The sequence below is a fragment of the Lutra lutra genome, chromosome 15 (genome assembly GCF_902655055.1).
Source record: "Lutra lutra chromosome 15, mLutLut1.2, whole genome shotgun sequence".
Lineage (NCBI taxonomy): Eukaryota > Metazoa > Chordata > Mammalia > Carnivora > Mustelidae > Lutra > Lutra lutra.
Window position 1 is genome coordinate 51,566,735 of NC_062292.1, and position 21,826 is coordinate 51,588,560.

The 21,826-nt window shown below is 35.9% G+C and overlaps 1 pseudogene; it reads right to left on the bottom strand.

Moving 5' to 3' along the window:
- Nucleotides 1-419: 419 nt before the first annotated feature.
- On the bottom strand, nt 420-13,395 carry LOC125085594 (programmed cell death protein 2-like; annotated as a pseudogene).
- Nucleotides 13,396-21,826: the final 8,431 nt, after the last annotated feature.

The window sequence follows — 21,826 nt, forward strand, 5'->3', positions numbered from 1 at the left end:
GGGGCTCGAACCCAGGACCTGGGATCATGACCTGAGCCGAAGGCAGCGGCTTAACCCACTGAGCCACCCAGGCGCCCAATTAACTCATTTTTATTGTAGAAAGAAACAAACACACCAGTAAAATGATTATTTCATTTAGTCCTGCCATGCATAGTTAACTAGTTCCCACTAAGCATGCATCTTTCCAGATTTCTGTGGACCCGACACACGCATAAACACTTCTATGAAGATATGAACATACTATGAATATTTTGGTGTCCGCTTAAAAATTTACTTACTTGCTTGTCACTGGACATTTTTGTCTCACTAATATTTATACATTGTAAACTCACCTAAAACATCTTTGTACCTTTGTCCCTGGTATAATTATTTCCTTAGGATAAAGTCCTAGAAATGGAATTTCAAGGTCTAAGATGTGATCAGCATTTGTAAGGCATCACCACATTTTCTTGAGGGTGTATTGGTGCATCTTTCTTCCAAACAAATTCCTCTGTGTTGCCAACCCCCAGTCTACAGCTTTCAGCACAGGTGAACACAACCAGGACACCACGACTGACACTCTTGCCCAGCCTGTTGGTCTTTAGGGAGTTGAGAAGCTGAGGCATGACCTGGAATTCAGATATTTTCTTGTCACCACAGAAAATATGGAATAGCCTTTCCTTGAGAGATATTTTCACCAGAGATCCAGATGGGTGCAGTCCCTTTGCCATATCTGAGAAACTGTTCCGGCTTAAGGGCCATTTTAAACTTCTGGAAAATTTATCTTCTTTGGATTCATGTTTTGCCATGGAATCCCATTCTCCCTCGGGTGCTTTCACCCACGCTCCCCATAATTTCTGATTCATTTTCTGTTTTGACAACTTCAGGTGTAAACTCATCTTCAGTTTCTACTACAGTTTCAAACTCTGGTCTGGAATTGTTCTGTCCCATTAATATGGTTGTGTACAAACCTGCTTATGCTCAAATCTCTAGTCTAGAGCCTAATGCTCCTTACTGCAGTGACATGCCATGTGGAATCTGGAGCAGGTTTTCGGGGCCTAAACAGACACAAGCCCCACAGAAATGAGCACCAGACCTGAGCTGGAGGCACAGAGACTCCTCTGACTCTGGCAGAGGGTGCTCAGCAGATGACTTATAGGGATAAAAGTCGTTTTCCCTGAGTAGCTGATTTCTAAAAGGCACGGGGCAGCACAGCGCCCAGCCCCAGAAGAGTTAATGCAGGGGCTACATGTCCTTAACTATAAAATAGTGGGATTAAAAAGGAGTAGTGGGCAGAAGTGTACTCTAAGGAAATGTTTCAGTCTACATTTTACTTAAAAAAATCTGTAATAATGAGAAGAAAGGAAGAAGTTGGAATTGGTTGGCAAGTCATATATTAAAACTGTCACAGCAGGGAGCCTGCTTCTACCTGTCCCTCTACTTCAGCTCTCCCTGCTTGTGTGTATTCTCTCTCAGTCAAATAAATAAATAAATCTTAAAAAAAAAAAAAAAAAAAAAAAGCTGTCACAGGATACGACCAATAGAATCAAGTATTTTCTGAAGTACCCAGAGAATCTTTTGCCCAGATATAAAGGGGGAGGTTCTCTACCAGTTATTTTTACCCAGCATATGCAATTTAAATAATATGAAGTCTAGGTTGTTTACTTGGCAAGAATTTTTGATAATGAAATTTTAGCCTTTTGAATGCAGAATGGGAGGCTGTGAGTGACAAGGCAAGTGGAATACATTTTCACTTAATACAGTGTTTCGCTAGGGAATTCAGTTTACTGATTGGAATTTAAGTGACTAAAAGCTATTTTCCAGATTAATAATTTTAACAGATATTTATCTGATTTCAAGAACCATTTAATGTTTGGGCAAGCTGGCCTGTACCATAGGAGAGCCATTAGGTTAGAGCTTTAAATTGTAGTAGTTCATTGAAGAACATGAACTGAGACATGTGTGAAGAAAAAAAAAAATGTTAGGAGCTAATAAGAGCTGGCAGTGGCAAAACGACCTTAGTGCTCAAATATATGATTACCAGATGCCAAAGGAAATGGTAATGACCTGGCTACAGTACTTTTGAGAACATTAAAAAACAAATCAACAAGCAAGCAAACTAACAATGTCTTTCTTGAAGTCCATAGTGAAATACTAACAGTTAAAATGTGCAGTAGACTTAGGCAGTTTTCTCTTAATTTCATATATTTTCAACAAACCAAATTATTGCTCAATGCTCACATAATGCATTGTGATCCAAGGATTATGGATTTCATTTCAGGGTTTAATGCAATTTTTTCTTTTTCATTTTCCATCTGTAAGAGATATGCTGTACTTTTGTAATATTGTGACTTCATCAAAACAGAATTATTTTTTTCTGTTTTAATGTTTATTAAATAGTAATTAAGTATTACAATGCTGGATTTTTTTGTTCCCCAACAAATGTAAGAGATAAGCCAATGGCAACATTATGGGATATGTTAGTTTTATGATATGTTAAGAAATGAATTTATGTTCCTAATTTTAAAACATTCTAGCCTTACATTATTATGCTCATTATGTTCTGATTACATTTTGTCATTTATTAGTATGCTCTGCATGACTTCTGTGTGATAATCTATTATTATGTTGATTGTTATTATATTTAAACAACTTTTATAAAATGGATCCTGGTGCTTTTTATATTAAAAATATTCATATTCTTAATTACTCAATGCTAAGTTAACTGAGATGTTTTACTGTTCCTTATATTAGAATTAAATTAAATTTAGCTTCTATAAGATGGCTAAAAGATGCCTTCCACTTCGTTGCTCTACCTGCTGTGCTCTCCTCTTTTGCCAAACCAAGTACCAAGCAATGATGCCCTGCAGAAAGGACGCTACCCAGTCATGTGAACACTAAGTAATTCTATAAACTATAAATACATGATTTAAAAGTGATCTCTTTCTTCTTAAAAAAATAGGTAATTAAGAACATTCAAATGACATTTAGTTGTGGGCATCTGTATAGTCTAGCTGATTATGAACTTGGAATTTTTTTTTTTTTTTTTTAAAGAACTCAACAGCCTGTCTCACTCCCGAATTGTTATTTCTGGTATCATTGATTCCCGTTAAGTTCCCCTAATTCCAGAAATTCTTTTTTTACAAATATAAATGGGAGATGATACACAGTAGGATAAGGAATGTAGCCCCCATAAGTCTTCAGTATAATTTACTTCTGTTTATTCCATAAGCTGCAAACCAAAGCAGAGACAGAACTCTGGGAGAATGGGACAGAAGAGAGGTGACTTTTGGTGAGAAGTAGAGAAATGAGAATTTGGATGATAGGACTAGAGACTTATGAATGCTTGCATACCTAGAGCTATGTGGTTTCTGGGGCAGGGTGGAAGGCTTCTCCCTGGGTCTAAGAGTCCCCTTAGCCATGGGACAAATTTATCCCAGTATGTCTCACCAAATATTGTGTTGTTCTTTGTTATAACGTCTTATTAAGATACATTTGAGAACAACAAGGATGTTAAGTACCTTTGGTCATAGAGTTTCAAATGAAGGTGAGAAATAAGATGATAACAATATTTTGAATATCTTTAATTCACCTGAGGCATGATCAAGTTTTCCAAGTTGATTTTTATATAGAAGACTTACCTTTTTTTTTTTTCTCTTTTCTTGTAATGTTCCAGAAACATTAAGCAATGTATTAGGATTACAGAATTCCCTTCAGGAGACTGATTCCAAACTTTGGGAACAAAAGTTATTTTTTTCAAATACTTCTTTGGTCTTCCTTTCTTTTTTCTTTTGAATCCTTTTTCAAATTCATGATTCAGGCTTAATTTAAGCCTGAGTTAATTAAAATCTCTGGGCTGGAACTGAATCATGAATCCAAAAGTGTGTATATATATATATATATATATATATATATATACCAAAAATAACAAACTGAGGTTATGGCATATCAAGTAACAATACTGGAGAGAGACAAGTAAATATGCAAGTATAATATAGAAATTGTACTTGTGACGAAAATAAAATTAAGATTACACAAAATACTTGGGGAGTTTGATTATACAGCCTGGATTTGGCAGACGGCTAATGTGGAAGACAGATTGCTAATCTTGAAGGAAATAAAACATCAGCTGATATTAAAATATATGGAATTGGATAAACCATAATAATGCATGAGAATATGCCTTACAAGCCTAGGGAATCGTTTCTGCAAAAGTATGAATACCTGAAAATACATTAGTAAACTGGAAAGAAAACTGCTTTTCTGACATTGACAAGAAATGCACTGGTGAGATGGATACAAAAGTGTCACACTGATAGGCACTGAAGGATAGAAATTTTAATTTTCCTGAGATTTGGAGAAACCAAAGATCTATTTTAAACAAAATTGTATAATGACCGAATCTGCATTTTAGATCAGTCTACTAAACAGACGGACTTTAGATTAGAATGGTGTGTTTTCTAAGGCAAGAAGAGAAACTCTGCCAGTGAAACATTACTCGCAGAGTGATGCAAAGTACTATAAATTTTGCTTAAACATTATGTATAAAAAGCACTCTTAAAGCAAGTGTACCTTTACCCTATATTAACATTAATCCCATTTCCTAAAGATGCTATTTAAATTAACAGCAGGGGCGCCTGGGTGGCTCAGTGGGTTAAGCCGCTGCCTTCGGCTCAGGTCATGATCCCAGATCCTGGGTTTGAGCCGCACATCAGGCTTTCTGCTCAGTAGGGAGCCTGCTTCCTCCTCTCTCTCTCTGCCTGCCTCTCTGCCTACTTGTGATTTCTCTCTGTCTAAATAAATAAAATCTTAAAAAAAAAAATTAACAGCAATCCCCCCCACACCAAGCTGGTATGTATGCAAATGCAGCCTAAATTCTACTAATTGCTAACTTCTACTAATAATTACTTTTGCTCATAATACTCATAAATGGCTTCAGTATGCTATATATTAATTATCTTGCTTTTGAGAGGAAATTTTATACCAGTGCTTCTGTGTACAAAAAAAAAAAAAAAAAAAGCCTCTTTTCAATATCCATAGTACTTGGCATAAAAACAGACACATAGACCAGTGGAACAGAGTAGAGAGCCCAGATATGGACCCTCAACTCTATGGGAAAATAATCTTTGACAAAACAGGAAAAAATATGCAGTGGAAAAAAGACAGTCTCTTCAATAAATGGTGCTGGGAAAACTGGACAGCTATATGTAGAAGAATGAAACTCGACCATTCTCTTACACCATACACAAAGATAAACTCAAAATGGATAAAAGACCTCAACGTGAGACAGGAATCCATCAGAATCCTAGAGGAGAACATAGGCAGTAACCTCTTCGATATCAGCCACAGCAACTTCTTTCAAGATATGTCTCCAAAGGCAAAGGAAACAAAAGCGAAGATGAACTTTTGGGACTTCATCAAGATCAAAAGCTTCTGCACAGCAAAGGAAATAGTCAACAAAACAAAGAGGCAACCCACGGAATGGGAGAAGATATTTGCAAATGACAGTACAGACGAAAGGTTGATATCCAGGATCTATAAAGAACTCCTCAAGCTCAACACACACAAAACAGATAATCACATCAAAAAATGGGCAGAAGATATGAACAGACACTTCTCCAATGAAGACATACAAATGGCTAACAGACACATGAAAAAATGTTCATCATCACTAGCCATCAGGGAGATTCAAATTAAAACCGCATTAAGATACCACCCAACACCAGTTAGAATGGCCAAACTTAGCAAGACAGGAAACAACATGTGTTGGAGAGGATGTGGAGAAAGGGGAACCCTCTTACACTGTTGGTGGGAATGCAAGTTGGTGCAGCCACTTTGGAGAACAGTGTGGAGATTCCTCAAGAAATTAAAAATAGAGCTTCCCTATGACCCTGCAATTGCACTCCTGGGTACTTACCCCAAAGATACAGATGTAGTGAAAAGAAGGGCCATCTGTACCCCAATGTTTATAGCAGCAATGGCCACGGTCGCCAAACTGTGGAAAGAACCAAGATGCTCTTCAATGGACGAATGAATAAGGAAGATGTGGTCCATATACACTATGGAGCATTATGCCTCCATCAGAAAGGATGAACACCCAACTTTTGTAGCAACATGGATGGGACTGGAAGAGATTATGCTGAGTGAAATAAGTCAAGCAGAGAGTCAATTATCATATGGTTTCACTTATTTGTGGAGCATAACAAATAGCATGGAGGACAAGGGGAGATGGAGAGGAGAAGGGAGTTGGGGGAAACTGGAAGGGGAGGTGAGCCATGAGAGACTATGGACTCTGAAAAACAATCTGAGGGTTTTGAAGGGGTGTGGGGTGGGAGGTTGGGAACCAGGTGGTGGGTATTAGAGAGAGCACGGATTGAATGGAGCACTGGGTGTGGTGCAAAAACAATGAATACTGTTACGCTGAAAAGAAAAAAATATATCATAGTACCATTCGAGATTTACTACAAATATACAGTCATGATCTATTTTAAAAAATGAAAATAATAAGTTTTCCCTTCTCATTCTAAGGGGAATCTTCTGTATCCTGAGTCCTTTTCCCTTGTTACAGGTTTCAGAACCATAATGTTGGCCTACAGTAATTTCTGGGGTAAAAGTGTTATCTTTTAAACAGAAAACCAGCTTCTCCAAATAATTGACATTGAACTAGAGGTGACATAATTGAAAGAAAAAACATCGGTCAGAGAACTTGATGATGTTAGGCAATTCATATTAGGTGAAATTAAAAAAAAAAAAGTTTGTTTAATATTGAAGAGTAAGTTGGGGAATTCTCATAATGGGATAGAGATTATAATGTGATCTCATCATTGAGTGAAAAGGTAGATGAAAAAATGTATTATGGAGGGCATCATATTAAGCCAAGCTTTGAAGCAAAAGTCAGGGGGTTTTAAATCTCAATTTAAAGAAGTTTGGGGGGGCACCTGGGTGGCTCAGTGGGTTAAAGCCTCTGCCTTCAGCTCAGGTCGTGATCCCAGGGCCCTGGGATTGAGCCCCGTATCGGGCTCTCTGCTCAGTGGGGAGCCTGCTTCCTCCTCTCTCTCTCTCTCTCTGCCTGCCTCTCCACCTACTTGTGATCTCTCTCTCTCTGTCAAGTAAATAAAATCTTAAAAAAAAAAAAATAAAGAAGTTTGGGAACAGGATCCAAGTAGATAGAGCAATAGATCTAAAGGTATAGGAGAGGTGTGCCTGGGTGGCTCAGTCATTTAAGTGTCCGAGTCTTCCTTTTGGCTCAAGTCATGATCTCAGAGTCATGATCTCAGGGTCATGATTTCGGGGTCATGAGGTTGAGCCCTCTGTCAGGCTGTATGCTCAGCATGAAGTCTAACTGATATTTTCTCTCTCTCTGCCCTCTCCTGCCCTTCCCCTGCCCCTGGCTCTTGGACTCTTTCTCCCAATATAATTAAAATCTTAAAAAAAAAAGACTTAAAAAAAGCATGGGGGTGGGGGAAGAGTGTGGTGTTTGAGGAACAGGGAACATGTGAAGCATCAGGTTCAAGATAGCTAGGAAAGAAGCTTAATTTTAAAATAATGAATGAGAAATCACTTATAAAACAACTCTCTTCTTTCTCTCCTGCCATTTCATATCCCAGTTTTCTTCTTTATTATTATTCCATGTTCCCATAGAGATATGTAGAAATATAGATATAGATAATATACTATCCATATCTATATGTGATATGTATACTAAACATATCTATACATAGATTTGCAGGTACATGACTATAATATAAATATATGGTATATTTATTATCATTGTTTTTCCAGTAGGATATAAGCTCACTAAGGACAAGGACTTCTTTGTAGTTTGTTTTACCACTCTACCTATGAAATAGAAGGATACCTGGTAGATAGAGGGTTCCCAATAAATTTTTGATGAATCATTTAACGAGGGAAAAAAAAATGAATGTTTGAATGCAGTCTGGTGCAGTTTTTGGTACCCTTAGACAACAGAGAACCAGCTAGTAGTGTATTTTCTCCAAGTTAATCTCTGTGGCAGTTTTTAAATTGTCCCTCCATCAGTTGCATAGAAATTAACATAATGACTAAATCCAGATTATTTTCTTTGAAACTAGTAGCATTCTTTTCCTGTGCTAATGGCCTGTCTTAGCTTTTAAGCATCTCTTATCATTTTCTTTTTTCTGCTAACCTATTTGGTCCTGTGTACTTTCCTTTGTCTGACTCAGATGACACTAACATTAAGGTTACCATAGTCCTAAACAATCAACGGTATGAAAAAAATCTAGGGTCACTAAAATTCGTTGACCTGTCTACTTTGTTTACATTGTACACTTAGTGCCCAGGACACAGCCCAGGTAAGAGGATGTGCTCAATGCATGCATATGAACGAAAGTGTGAACAATGAGCCCCAATATAATATTACTGTGAGCTAAAGAAAAGATTTAATGAAACCTTATAGAAAATCACAGATAAAATGATCACATTTGGCTTTCCTTGGAAGGATATAGGATATAGGATAAGATTTAATTTCTTAATTATAAATATATTATTCAGTATTCGAAATTGTATGATTTTTAAAGAATTATGTAAAGGTTTGGGTGGGGACATTATTCAGAAAATTTTAATTTAAGATATATTTTCATAAATACCAAGTAATCAGAAATTAAGGTGACAGAGTGCTTATTAAATGAGATGATTAGATGATTTCCCAAGAATTTTTTTTTTCAGCCAAACTGGAATAGGTTTCTAGAAGAAAATAAATACTTTATTTAGAGCCCTCACAGCATAGCTTTATCTTTATAATACTAGAGTTTTGGTTTTTATTTTTTTTCTGTTTTTAGCAGAAATATACAACTTTAACATATTACATTTAGAACTACTTTGGAGTTATCTAGAAACTTTGATGTGGGCCTCCTTTAAAAATGTGAGATATAGCTCTTTTAAAAAGATGCTGCCGACATCAAGCATTTATCTCAAGCTACAAAGACCCATTCATTGTTAGGCTAATTATTAGTGTTGAAGAATTGTAATCAAATTCTCCATTAGTGCTTCTTTATGACTTTAAAAAATACTTGTTTAAAACAGCAACCAAAACTCTTAGATGTGATACTATAGCACAGGAATAAACACAAAATCTGGATAAAATATTTTTGCCTCTATTGTTCATATTTCCCTTAGGTGACCTTTATATGTAAAAAAAAAATTAATTTGGAGTGATATCATTTCTAGTCAATATATCTTTTCCCAAAAGTACTTTAGATTTCAAAATAAGGTATATGAGGGACTTTAATATCACCGGCTTTGTAAGTATTTAAATATAAGCTGATTTTCTGCTTTCCGAGCAAGATTTGGAGGACAAAACACCCCATGCCTCCTGCTTGGACATTTGCTCTCATTTGTGTTGATCATCCCAGGCCACTCTGATGCCTGATTGTGGTAAGCATTCAGTAAATGTATTCTTCACTCAGTAACCATTTCAAGGATATATGCAGTTCACAAATATGTAAGCATTTCTATTTGTATTTATATACATACACTTAAAATGTCATTGGGAAAAACTGACTTGGTAAGTGTGTCCTGCATACATCATCTCCATTTCCAAATTTCTATGATTATTTTGAGGCATAAAATATACCTGGTCATAACCTGAGGGAAACGCAGACGGTGCATGCCCCCTCACTATGGGACATTTTTCTCTTAGATGACAGGCAGATCTGTCACAGGACGAGATGATTTATCTCCTCTGATTTCATCCTGTAAAGACGCCCTATACAAGGTGAAGTGATAATTTTCCTCAGAGTTAACATGTCCAATGTCTCATTTTTCATTCCAGTCCTTGTGAAATGACATCGAACACTAAATTGGGAACTAATTTTGGTTGTGAGCTTTGGCTCCCTGCCTACTTCTCTGGAAAAACAAGCAAATTATCTGTACTTTTTAGTTATAGAAGTTATACGATACTTGGAGCTGACTGATCAGTACAAGGATTTTTCTTTTTTCCTTTTAACCCACATTGGAAAAGCAAAAGCAAAAAAAAAAAAAAAAAAAAAAACATGACAGGAAATTTTGCAAATGATATATTTTTTGCCAGAAAATTAATCAAGAAGAAATATGCAAAGTGTACTTGTGGAAAAAAGTAGGACAATTTAGAAGGACTTATGATGAAGAAGTAAGGTTGGCAGTATATTTGACTATGGCATTAAAATAGTCAATTAATTCAGTATGATTTTGGGGGAAAAAAGTCACAATTATTTGAGAGTAAAAATTCAAAAAGCCAACATGGTATTTTCATTCAGCAAGAAAACTTGTTTGTAAATACTTGTCTAAAGATGGAACACAATTTTGGAATTTACTTTCTGAATGCATTTATTTTAGAACATAAATAGGGTAGTCGATTGCAAAGTGTGTTTGTTTAGGCAAAAGGTTTGTGTGATAAACTAAATTTTAGCCTGCATTTAGACTACAGAATTATATATTTTTTTCCTGAATGAATAAAACTGATCATGGTTATAATTTCCTGCGTAAGTGTATTATACAGTGAGACACTCCAAAACAAGGAAGTTAAATGACATGAAAAAGCCATATAAAGATAAAAAAATGAATAGAGAAATTTCATGTGTGTGTGTGTGTGTGTGTTAAGATTTTATTTATTTATTTGACAGAGAAAGATACAGTGAGAGAGGGAACACAAGCTGGGGGAGTGGGAGAGGGAGAAGCAGGCTTCCTGCTGAACAGGGAGCCTGATGTGGGGCTCAATCCAGGATCCTGAGATCATGACCTGAGCTGAAGACAGACACTTAATGACTGAACCACCCAGGAACCAGGAGAAATTTTGTATTTTTTAAAGTATGATTATTTTATGGGATGGACAAGCTAAAAGGATATAAGTATTAGTGGAATTGAATATAAGTTAAGTAAGTAAGTGGTATCTGAGAATTGGGGAAATCATTTCCGTGAGCCCTGGCATTATGAAGGTCATAATCTAAATAATTTAAATAATGTTAAAAGTGAATGTAGAAAAGAATAGAGGAATAGTTAGTGTTTACTGAAAGCTTGCTTTTTCCAGGTACCAGGTGAAATGCTTCATGTGGATTATTTTATTTATTCTTTACAATACCACCACCCGTAAGGATCATTAACTGCATCATTTTATGGTTCATTTTATGGTTGAGGAAAATAAGATATAACAAGGAAAATCAATATTCTTATAATTTCCTACTACTAGAATCCAAGCCTGCATTTTTAAAAATTTAAATTAACACAAAACAAACTAAGGTGCATTTTTTTAACCTAAAGCATCATTTTTTAACCTTAAACTAATAAAAAGCAAAGTAAAATAAGTGCTTACATGCTTCTAGCAGCACAGAAGAGAATGGTGAGGCATCTACAGAAGGATAGGAATAAGAGACATCATGTTATCTGCGATTTAAAGAAGGGGTAACATTTCCAACTGCAGTACAGAAAGGGAAAATTACTTCAACAGATAAAACTTTAGCAGCAAAGGCAAGTAAAGACAAAATGTCCTCTTCATTGTAATTAGCAAGTTTTCTAGACTGTCAGGAGCCTATGGAATTTAAAAAAGACCAAGCCCGGAAAAAGTATTAGCAGTCAGGGGCACCTGGGTGGCTCAGTGGGTTAAAGCCTCTGCCTTCGGCTCGGGTCATGATCCCAGGGTCTTGGGATCGAGCCCCACATCGGGCTCTCTGCTCGGCGGCGAGTCTGCTTCCTCCTCTATCTCTGCCTGCCTCTCTGCCTACTTGTGATTTCTGTCTGTCAAATAAATAAATAAAATCCTTAAAAAAAAAAAAAAGTATTAGCAGTCAGATCCTTGACTTAAATTTCCATGCCCAGGGGCGCCTGGGTGGCTCAGTGGATTTAAGCTTCTGCCTTCAGCTCAGGTCATGATCTCAGGGTCCCAGAATCGAGCCCCGCATCGGGCTCTCTGCTCAGCAGGGAGCCTGCCTACCCTGCTTCTCTGCCTGCCTCTCTGCCTACTTGTGATCTATCAAATAAATAAATAAATAAAAATCTTTAAAAAGAAATTCTATGCCCAAACTATGCTATAAACATAGAAGAACACTAGGCAAGTATTCCTGTTTGTGTCAGAGATGGCATTCCAAAATAGTGGGAACACAAGCAATTATTTTTTTCAAATTTCTGGAACATTGGTTATTGACATAGAAAATAATTAATTCATATGTTTACCTTACATCATTAATTAAGTTAAATTTGAATAAAAGAGTTAGATGTGATTGGTCTAGAGTTCTTCAATCTATTGATCTTTCTTTTCCTGTTTGTTTTTTTCCCCCTTCCTTAAGAAGATGATTGGAGTAGGCTGAATATTGGCCCCAAAAGATATCCAGGTCCTAATTCCTGGAACGGCTGGGGTCCAGCCTTGGCAGGCCCAGGTGTCCCCAAAGGAGGGGTGGTGTCGGCGAGATGAACAGGAGATCCACACAGCAAGTTCTGGGCAGTAGTCAGGCATCTCCATCTTTATTTTGATTATCGAGCTTCTTATATAGGTAGTTTAATGGGGACAGGGGGTTCACATTCATGCAAAGGACATTGAAGAACTCAGCACTCATCAAATCATTTCTCTTTGTTTAGCACATGTTATTTTAGTTAAGCTATAAGGGTACAGACTGGCGCCAGGGATGGGGGACAGGGTCTTGCTTCTTGAGTAATCATGTCCCTCAGAAAGCTTTATGTGCTTTTTGGTAAATTGTTCTTTAGGTAAATTGTTCTTTTCCTGTCTTCAGGAAAAGAAGATATAAGTTAATGGAAAACGAGAAGCTATAGGGATGAACTAGATAATAAAGAACTGTAGGAAGAAAAGGTATAGGTTAATGGAAAACGAGAAACTTTAGGGATAATCTAGATAATAACTGTAGGAAAGCAAGAGATAAGTTAACGGAAAACGAGAAGCTATCTGAAGAAACTAAGTATATGGGAGAGCAGTAGGAATGAGAAGGCGTTACCTTTGCAGGAGGCAGGGTGTATTTTATCAGGCTCGGCTTGGGAAAGCTGTGGACAAACATCAACCTAGGGAGGAAACCGTCTACTGTGGGACACATTTAAAGTTCTCTATAGTCCTAGGTACGGAATAATTTACCTCCTTGGGGTTGCTCCGGCCCACAAGCCTGAGAGATGTTCGCAGCAGATTAGCAAGGGACTCTTTGAGAGAGATACGGAATCAGAGGAAAAGGCAAGAGAGTAACAGACCACGCTTATCTGTGGCTATCTGTCCTCCAGGCAGTTGCCTGCAGGGTGATCCCGCCCTCCACAGGGTTAGTCCTGCATTAGCTCAAACCTTAACCTAGTGAGGCAGTACTCTCGACCAGGCCCCATGGCTCCCAACATGGAACCTGTGAGTGTGATCTTCTGTAGTGTTAGGACGTTGCGGATGTGATTAACTGAAGGGTCTCGATATGGCTGGACCATCCGGGATGATCAGGGTATGCCCTACCTGTAAAATGGTAATAGAGAGAATTTTGGAGGGAAATGAGAAAGAAGTCCACATAACCATGGAAGCAGGGGAGAAAAGGGGATACCATATGTGGCCATGAGCCAAGGAACAAGAACAACAACCAGAAGCTGAAAAAGGCAAACAACTGGGTTCTCTCCTAGAGCCTCCAGAGGGAGTGTGGTGAAACCTATCATGGACTTCCAGCCTTAAAACCATAAAATAATAAATCTGTATAGTTTTAAGCCACAAAATGCATGATTCTTTGTTATAGCAGCCGGAAGAAATTAAAGCAAAGATGTTCATAGAGGTCTTCATCATATTATTATAAATGTACATGTTTATGAACCAATAAATTAAGTGTGAATTATGAAAAATAGTACAATATAGGTGGCTTAATTTTTCTGATTGAAGAATGGATAAAACCTAAAAATGTATAAAATTAATCAGTGCAACTACTGGATAAATTTGTCTATATAAAAATTGAATACATATATCTTTTTAAAAGCATAAAAATTGTGTATAAGCAAAGCCAATATTGCAACGAACATTTCATAGGGTAAGTTATGTAATACATGGAGCATTTCTATAAATTAAGGGGAAAAAACTATCAACAGAAAACCTTGAAAACTCTGAGCATGGAGTTCATAATTCAAGGCATGTGCATGATTATTAAACAAATGAGTTCACTCTGCTGATTAGAGAACAATAAATTATAAAAAACAAGTGAAAACATTTTTTTAATTCTAATAAAATGGTATCCATTTAAACACCTTATTTCAATGATTTATTCATAAAATCTCCAGCAAATTTATGCTAGAATTACTGGCTCTTGTAATTCAGATTCCTGATTTGCACTTTCATCATGAAACTTCCTGTCGCTAATGCTCATACCTTTACAATCAACTTGCATCATACATTTTTCTGATACTCTGTTTGTTCTTCCAAGAAATCTTGGCTTTACTTCCAAAATATATCTTCTCCTACAACCTTGGCCTGAATGTCCAGGATTCTTGCCTAGATTTTTGCACTAATATCCTCCTAATGTCCATGCTTTGACCTTTGCATTATTACAATTCATCATTGAAGTGAACATTAAAGTGATCCTGTGAAACTGGTCATGTCACGTCTTCCGACATAATCATCTAGTAGTTCTTTGTAATGGCGTCTGAGGCCTTACAGAATTTTACCCTCCTTCCATTATTCTCTACCTAGCTTACAGCCCTTCAGACGTTTTTACCTTCTCATTAGCTCCAAACATTCTGGATTTGCTTTGACATAACCGATTTTTGCGCTAGCTCTTCCTGGAGTTTAGAACCATTTTCTCTTAAAATATTTGATGGCTTACTTTCTCTCCTCCTTGTTATGCCAGAGATTTTGCATCTGAGAGACCACCAAGGAGCCAGCACTGAAGTAAACACACGAGGGTTTATTCAGCAAGCTTAAGTTTGGGCCCAAGTATACCCGACACAGCAGAGTAGGGACTTGGACCCCGAACCAGATTACAGTCAGAGTTTTTAAAGGCAGAGCAGGGGTGGCAGTAGGTGATTGGGCCACAACCACCAGCCCTATGTTCTTGTGATTTATTACAGTGTTGAGCTATCCTATTTCTGGACATGGTTTATTATAATGTCAAGCTATCCTACTCCTGACATGAGTTATTACCTCATTAAGCTATCCTATTCCTAATTGGCTTTTGGTATGGTGTTTTGTTTTCAAAACCTTTGGTCAGTCTTCCTGGAACCAGGGGTCATTTACCGGTCATGGAGACCTAAGATGGCTCCCGGGGCCAAGATGGCTGTACTTATGTCAAGTCTAGACCTGGCTAGATATGTCAAGGCTAGACCTTGCTAGACCTGAGGTGGGTTCAGCCTTGTTTTTCTTGGCCTCCACACTCTTGAAAACCCTATATTAAATAACACTGTTCCTAAGTGCCCCATCTAAAATTCCGAGTCCTCCAACCACTCCAAATGCCTGTTATACAGTCCCAAGTACTATTTCTATAGCCCTTATCACATTCTGATTCTATATACCTACTATTTCAACATGTCTACAGTGTAATTTTGTGTTTCTTCTTCATATTTTAACATCACAGAAATCTTGATGAATCTAATAATTACTATCAGCCCGATATTAGTGACCCAACAGTTTAGTTACACCTTCTAATATTATGAAAATGGCAGCATTAAAGTAACCTAGACTTGAAATTATGCTTACTTTTTTTCCTTTTGCCTCCCCTACCAGAAGTAAGTTTCGTGAATGCCTACACTTTTTTTTTTTTTTTTTAATTTTCTTTACTCATGCATCTCTAAACCCAAAAATACTTTTTGGTACATGAAGAAATCAAATAAATCTCTGTCCATGAATTTATGAGTTAGTGCAAGGCAATTATACCACTTTGTTACGTAGTAAATATCCAATGAATGTTGGCTGTTCTAACGGTAATCCTCAAGAGTATGTAGAAACGTGGTTGCTAATACATTTTAGGGTAAATATTTGATTTATAGACAAAGATTCTGTCCAATCTTCTGGTTACTTCTTTCATGCTATTATTATAGTCTTAAGAATATTTAAAAAATTCTACTGAACAAGGATACGAATTTTTATTTTTTAATAAATAAACTAAAATTTGAAATAATTATTTTCTTTAGTTCAAGAAGTGTCTGCATTTACAATCTGAAATAGGCATGAGTTTTCCAAATAGTATTACACTCACTAAAAATGTTTCTATCATAAATGAGGAAAGTTAAAGAACTGAGAACACCTAATTTGCTATTAATTTCATGTTAACATTTTAGTAATTATTTATGGTCCATTTGTAAAGTCATTAAAATCTTGAAGAGTTTAACCTTTCCATTTCTTTTTTTTTTTTTAAAGATTTTTTTTTTTTTTTTTTTTTTTTTTTTTTATTTGACAGAGAGAGATCACAAGTAGGCAGAGAGGCAGGCAGAGAGAGAGGAAGGGAAGCAGGCTTCCTGCTGAGCAGCGAGCCCGATGCGGGACTCGATCCCAGGACTCTGGGATCATGACCTGAGCCGAAGGCAGCGGCTTAACCCACTGAGCCACCCAGGCGCCCCAACCTTTCCATTTCTTAGATATGTTGAAAAAGTAAATTTGTATTCAGCAAGCTCTCTCAAATGGCATAGAACAAAAATCTAATTCACTCTACTGTAGTCACTGAGAAAAAAAATGCCTGAATCTGATAGAATTCTCTCATTTTTCCAATCTCAAGATAAAATTTATAACTTATAGATACTAATCTCTATCATTCAAAATGTAATGTAATGTAATAAATATAACTACCTACCTCAATTGAAATCTTGCATGAGTGTTTGTCTTTGCCTACTGTCCCACTGAAATTTTATGTTGCTTCCAAAACAATTTAAAAGCTTGTATTATCAGCAGTATCTCCATCAAATTTTATAGAATTAATTATTATCAAAATAGAATCAAAGTGGCTTTGATTTTACACTTTGACTTTTTTTTTTTTTAAGAATTTTTTTTTAAAAGATTTTATTTATTCATTTGACAGAGAGAGATCACAAGTAGGCAGAGAGGCAGGCAGAGAGAGAGGAAGAGGCAGGCAGAGAGAGAGGAAGAAGCAGGCTTCTGAGCAGAGAGCCCGATGCGGGGCTCGATCCCAGGACCCTGAGATCATGACCTGAGCCGAAGGCAGCGGCTTAACCCGCTGAGCCACCCAGGCGCCCCACACTTTGACTTTTGAAAGCAAAACTAAATATAGATATCCCAGGGCACCTGGGTAGTTCAGTGGGTTAAAGCCTCTGCCTTTGGCTCAGATCATGATCCCAGGCGCTGGGATCGAGCCCCACATTGGGCTCTCTGCTTAGCAGGTGAGTCTGCTTCCTCCTCTTTCTGCCTGCCTCTCTGCCTACTTGTGATGTCGCTCTGCCAAATAATTAAATAACATCTTAAAAACAAAACAAAATAAAGTATAGATATCCCTGCTGAGATCTGTATGACATTCAGTCTAAACATACCTTAATGTGTTTTCATGTTTTATGTTTTAAAATCCTTTTTTTCGGGGCGCCTGGGTGGCTCAGTGGGTTAAGCCGCTGCCTTCGGCTCAGGTCATGATCTCGGAGTCCTGGAATCGAGCCCCGCATCGGGCTCTCTGCTCTCTCGGGGAGCCTGCTTCCTCCTCTCTCTCTGCCTGCCTCTCTGCCTGCTTGTGATCTCTCTGTCAAATAAAAAAAAAAAAAATCTTAAAAAAAAAAAAAAAAATAAAATCCTTTTTTTTCTTTTGTGAGGAAATCATATCCAGTAAAGAGTTAGAAGGTGCTAAAGTGAGCTCTAAAAACTATTAGAATACTTTATATAACTAATTAAATAAGCATTGACTTTAATTTGACATTTTTATTAATTATTAAAGCAATGTCTTTGAGATATAGCTATTTTCCTTGCATGTTCACACAGAAAATATTAAATATAATATTATTTTAATTCATATCCCCAAATAAGCTCCAATTTGATCCAATTCCATCCAGATAGCACTAAAACCCAGGTACAGGTAACAAGTTTCAAATATTAGAGTCTATATTTATTTCTATTTTAATTATCAGTTTTACCAAGGATATTTAGATAGCTATTATTTCCATCTCACTGGACTATATGAAATTAAATGTGATAAATTAAGTTATAATGTTGTGCCTATTTTAAAATTATATCAAGATACAAGGATACATATAATTAAACTTATATCTGGCTTGCATATCCTTCTATAAACTTTATTAACATTACATTTTAAGCCACTTTATTAGTATTTTTTACATAAGATAAAAACCAATCTATTTTTCATATACTGTTTCAATGATTTTTATTAATGTTACTGGGTGGTTTAACCATCACTGTAAGTTAGTTTTAGAACATTTTCATACCCTCAGTAAAATTCCTCACATCCATTTAGTTAATTCCCATCTCACCTCCAGCCACAGGCAACCACTAATCTATTTTCTGCCACTATACATTTGTCTTTTCAGAGTATACCATATAAATAGAATTATAGATGTATAATTCTGTGTATGATCATTTAACATACTTGAAGTTCATAGCATGTGACATTTTTCTTTCATTGATGAATAATATTCCACTGTATGGATAAACTTCATTTTATCTCTCCACTCACTGTATTTTGATTATTTCTAGTTTTGGGCTATTATGAACATAGCTCTTACTAACATTCACCATCAGGTACTTGTGTAAAAAAACTTTCCTTCCTTCCTTCCTTCCTACCTTCCTTTCTTCCTTCCTCTCTCTCTCTCACCCTTTCTTTCTTTCTTTCTCTTTCTTTCTTTCTTTCTTCCTTTCTTCTTTCTTTCTTCCCTCTCTCTCTCCCTCCCTTCCTTCCTCCCTCCCTCTTTTTCCTCCCTTTCCCTCTCTCTCTCTCACCTTTCTTCTCTCTTTCTTTCTTTCTTTTGTTAAATAGCTACTAGTCAAAATGCAGGTCATATGGTAGTTTCATGTTTAACATTTTTAGAAACTGCCAGTTTTTTTCTAGTGACTGCACCATTTTACACTCCCACCAGCAACATATGAGAGTCTATGACTCTATATCCTCACCAGCTTTTGCTAATGTCTGCTTTATTATAAATATTGTAGTAAGTATTAAATAGCATCAAATTGTAGTTTTAATTTTCCTTCCATTTCAGCACATTTCATTTGTTTATTATCCATTCTTATATTGTCTTTGATGAAGTGATTATTTATATTTTTTGCTCACTTTTGATGATGTTGTTGTGTTCCTATAATTGAGCCATAAGAATTGTTTGCAAATTCTAGATACAAGCCATTTATAAGATATGTGTTTCTCAAGTATCTTCTCACAGACTATTGATTACATTTTTTTTTCTTAATAGTTTTTTTTTAATTAAAAGAGTTTTGAATTTTGGTGAGATCCAGTTTATCAATTATTTTTCTTTTAGGGACCATGCATATGCTATCATATCTAATTAGGTCTCAAAGGTATTCTTGTTTTCTTCTAAAGGTTTTCTTTAAAGGTTTATTTGTTTTAACTGTGACAATTAAATCTACGATCCAATGTAAGTTAATGCCTGTGTATAATGTGAGATGAAGTATTAAGTTCATCTTACATGTGGATATCCAATTGTCGCAGCATCATTTGTTGAAAAGACTATCTTTCCCCAATGAAATAGTACAACATCTGTGTCAAAAATCAGTTGAGTACAAATATAAGATAGATTTATTGTTAGACATGTAGTAGTTTTATTGATTTATGTATCTATCTTCCAGGAAGACATTGCTTTCATGCTGTAACTTTACAATAATTTTTGAAATCAGAAAGCAAAATTTCCTTAACATTACTCTTATTTTTCAAGTGTTTTTCCAATTCTAAGTGTTTTCATTTCCATGTAAACTTTAAGATCTACTTGTCAATTTATGGAAAAATACCTCGCTAAAATATTGATAGATATTTCACTGCTTTTTTTTTCTTGAATAAGTACTCTAAATTGCTGTAAGATTTCACTAGTTTTTGGAGTTCTGAAAAAGTTGATTTTGATTATTCCTCAAATGTTTTTATTAATTTTAGGGAGGAAAGAATTTACAGTTGTCCTCACATTGCCATTAAAGTATGAGGGAAGTTCTGCTTCCCTGCTACATGTATTTAACAACTTATTATAGAGTACCAGATAATTACAGTAGCTAACACTTAGCTTTCTAAATGCCAGATACTGGTATTTAGAAACCTGTAAAAATTCAGTTAATCCTCACAACACTCCTGTGAGCTAGAAAGCATCATTATCCCTATTTCTATGTAGGAGAAAACTGAGTCACAGAGATTGAACAAATTGCCCAATGTCAGACAGTAAATTAATGAGAGAGCAATTTGAAACCAGGAAATGTTTCCAGAGCTACTAGTCACTGTGCCTTCTGTATTACCACATGCAGTTTTCATACCAGTTTTCATACAGTTTTCTCGTGGGCATGTGATGCTTTAGTCTAACATGATCCTTAGTGTCATGCAGACCACTCATCTCCCAGTCGGCCATGCTTGCCTCAATGCCTTTGTTCATGTCTCACTGCATCCACTGCATTATTTTTGTCCATGTTAACCATCTTTACCTATATACCTTAAATTCTATTGCTTCCTTTTTTTTTAAGATTTTATTTATTTGTAAGAGAGAGCAAGAGAAGGGGTGGGGGAGGGGTAGAGGGGTAGGGACAAGCAGACTCCCAGCTAGTCAGGGAAACAAACTGAGGCTCTATCTCAGGACCCAGGGAGCATGACTGACCCAAAGGCACATGCTTAACCAACTGAGCCACCCAGGTGCCCCAATTTTGTTGTTGTTTTAAGGCTTTATCAAATATATAATTTGAAGAGAGTGTTTATTCATAGCAACCCACATAACATTATTTAGATATTATAAAATGCTTAATTCTATCTTTCTAAGTTAATCATAACTACGTTGAGGACAAGGCTATATCTTATCTCCCAGAGTTTCTAGAAGGAATTACACATCACAGGTTCTGTAAAGATTGGATAATTGAGTAGATATCAATTCTTGAGAAAGAGTTTGGCAAGGATTTGTTTGCTATATAATTTTTTTATGTTATCTTAACTCACTGATTGAGGTCTGTGATATGAAAAACACTCTCTATGGAATACATTAAAGACACCTACAGTGTATACAAGCATTTCTTATATTCTGTTAGTAGCTGAAATGTTTTTGTGCACCTTATTTCTTCTTGTCTTATTTCTATGATCCTAACGTAATGCCACAGTACAATTAAACTAGAAAATAAGGTGCTCTATTTGCAATAACTTATAATATAACCATAATTACATTATATTGACCATTTTTTGTTTTGCTTTCTATTTTTTTTACAACTTATACATTTCTAACAACTGATTCTAATGTGCAATATTTACATAATTTCTGAAGTAAGCACAAGACTAGAATTAATTTCTCACACAGCTTTAATATCACATGTAACATATTAAACATTCATGTTTATATTTTATTTCTTCCACTTCTCAGTCCATCTATTGCACTGAGGTCTGATATGATTTGTGAAAAATGTAGAGGGAATAAAAATATATAGAATAAAAATATCGTGCTCTGTGTATTTTGAGATGACTTAAGTTGAAGATAAATGTATCATTATACACATTTCTCTTCAAATTTGATGATTGTTGTTTGGAATCCACTATGTAGTGTTTAGTTTTCAAGTTATGATTAACTTATTTCTCATTTTTAATTTGTAGGAATATGTGGTTGTAATATTAATAGAAGTTACATGGAATTCTGGACAGAAAATATTTTATAAAACTGCTGTTTCCTAAAAGAATACCTACACTTTTGACATAATATAAATAAAAAATATTCTAAAGGGGTATGAGCTAGAAGTTTTCCAATTAAAGATGTTTGTAGG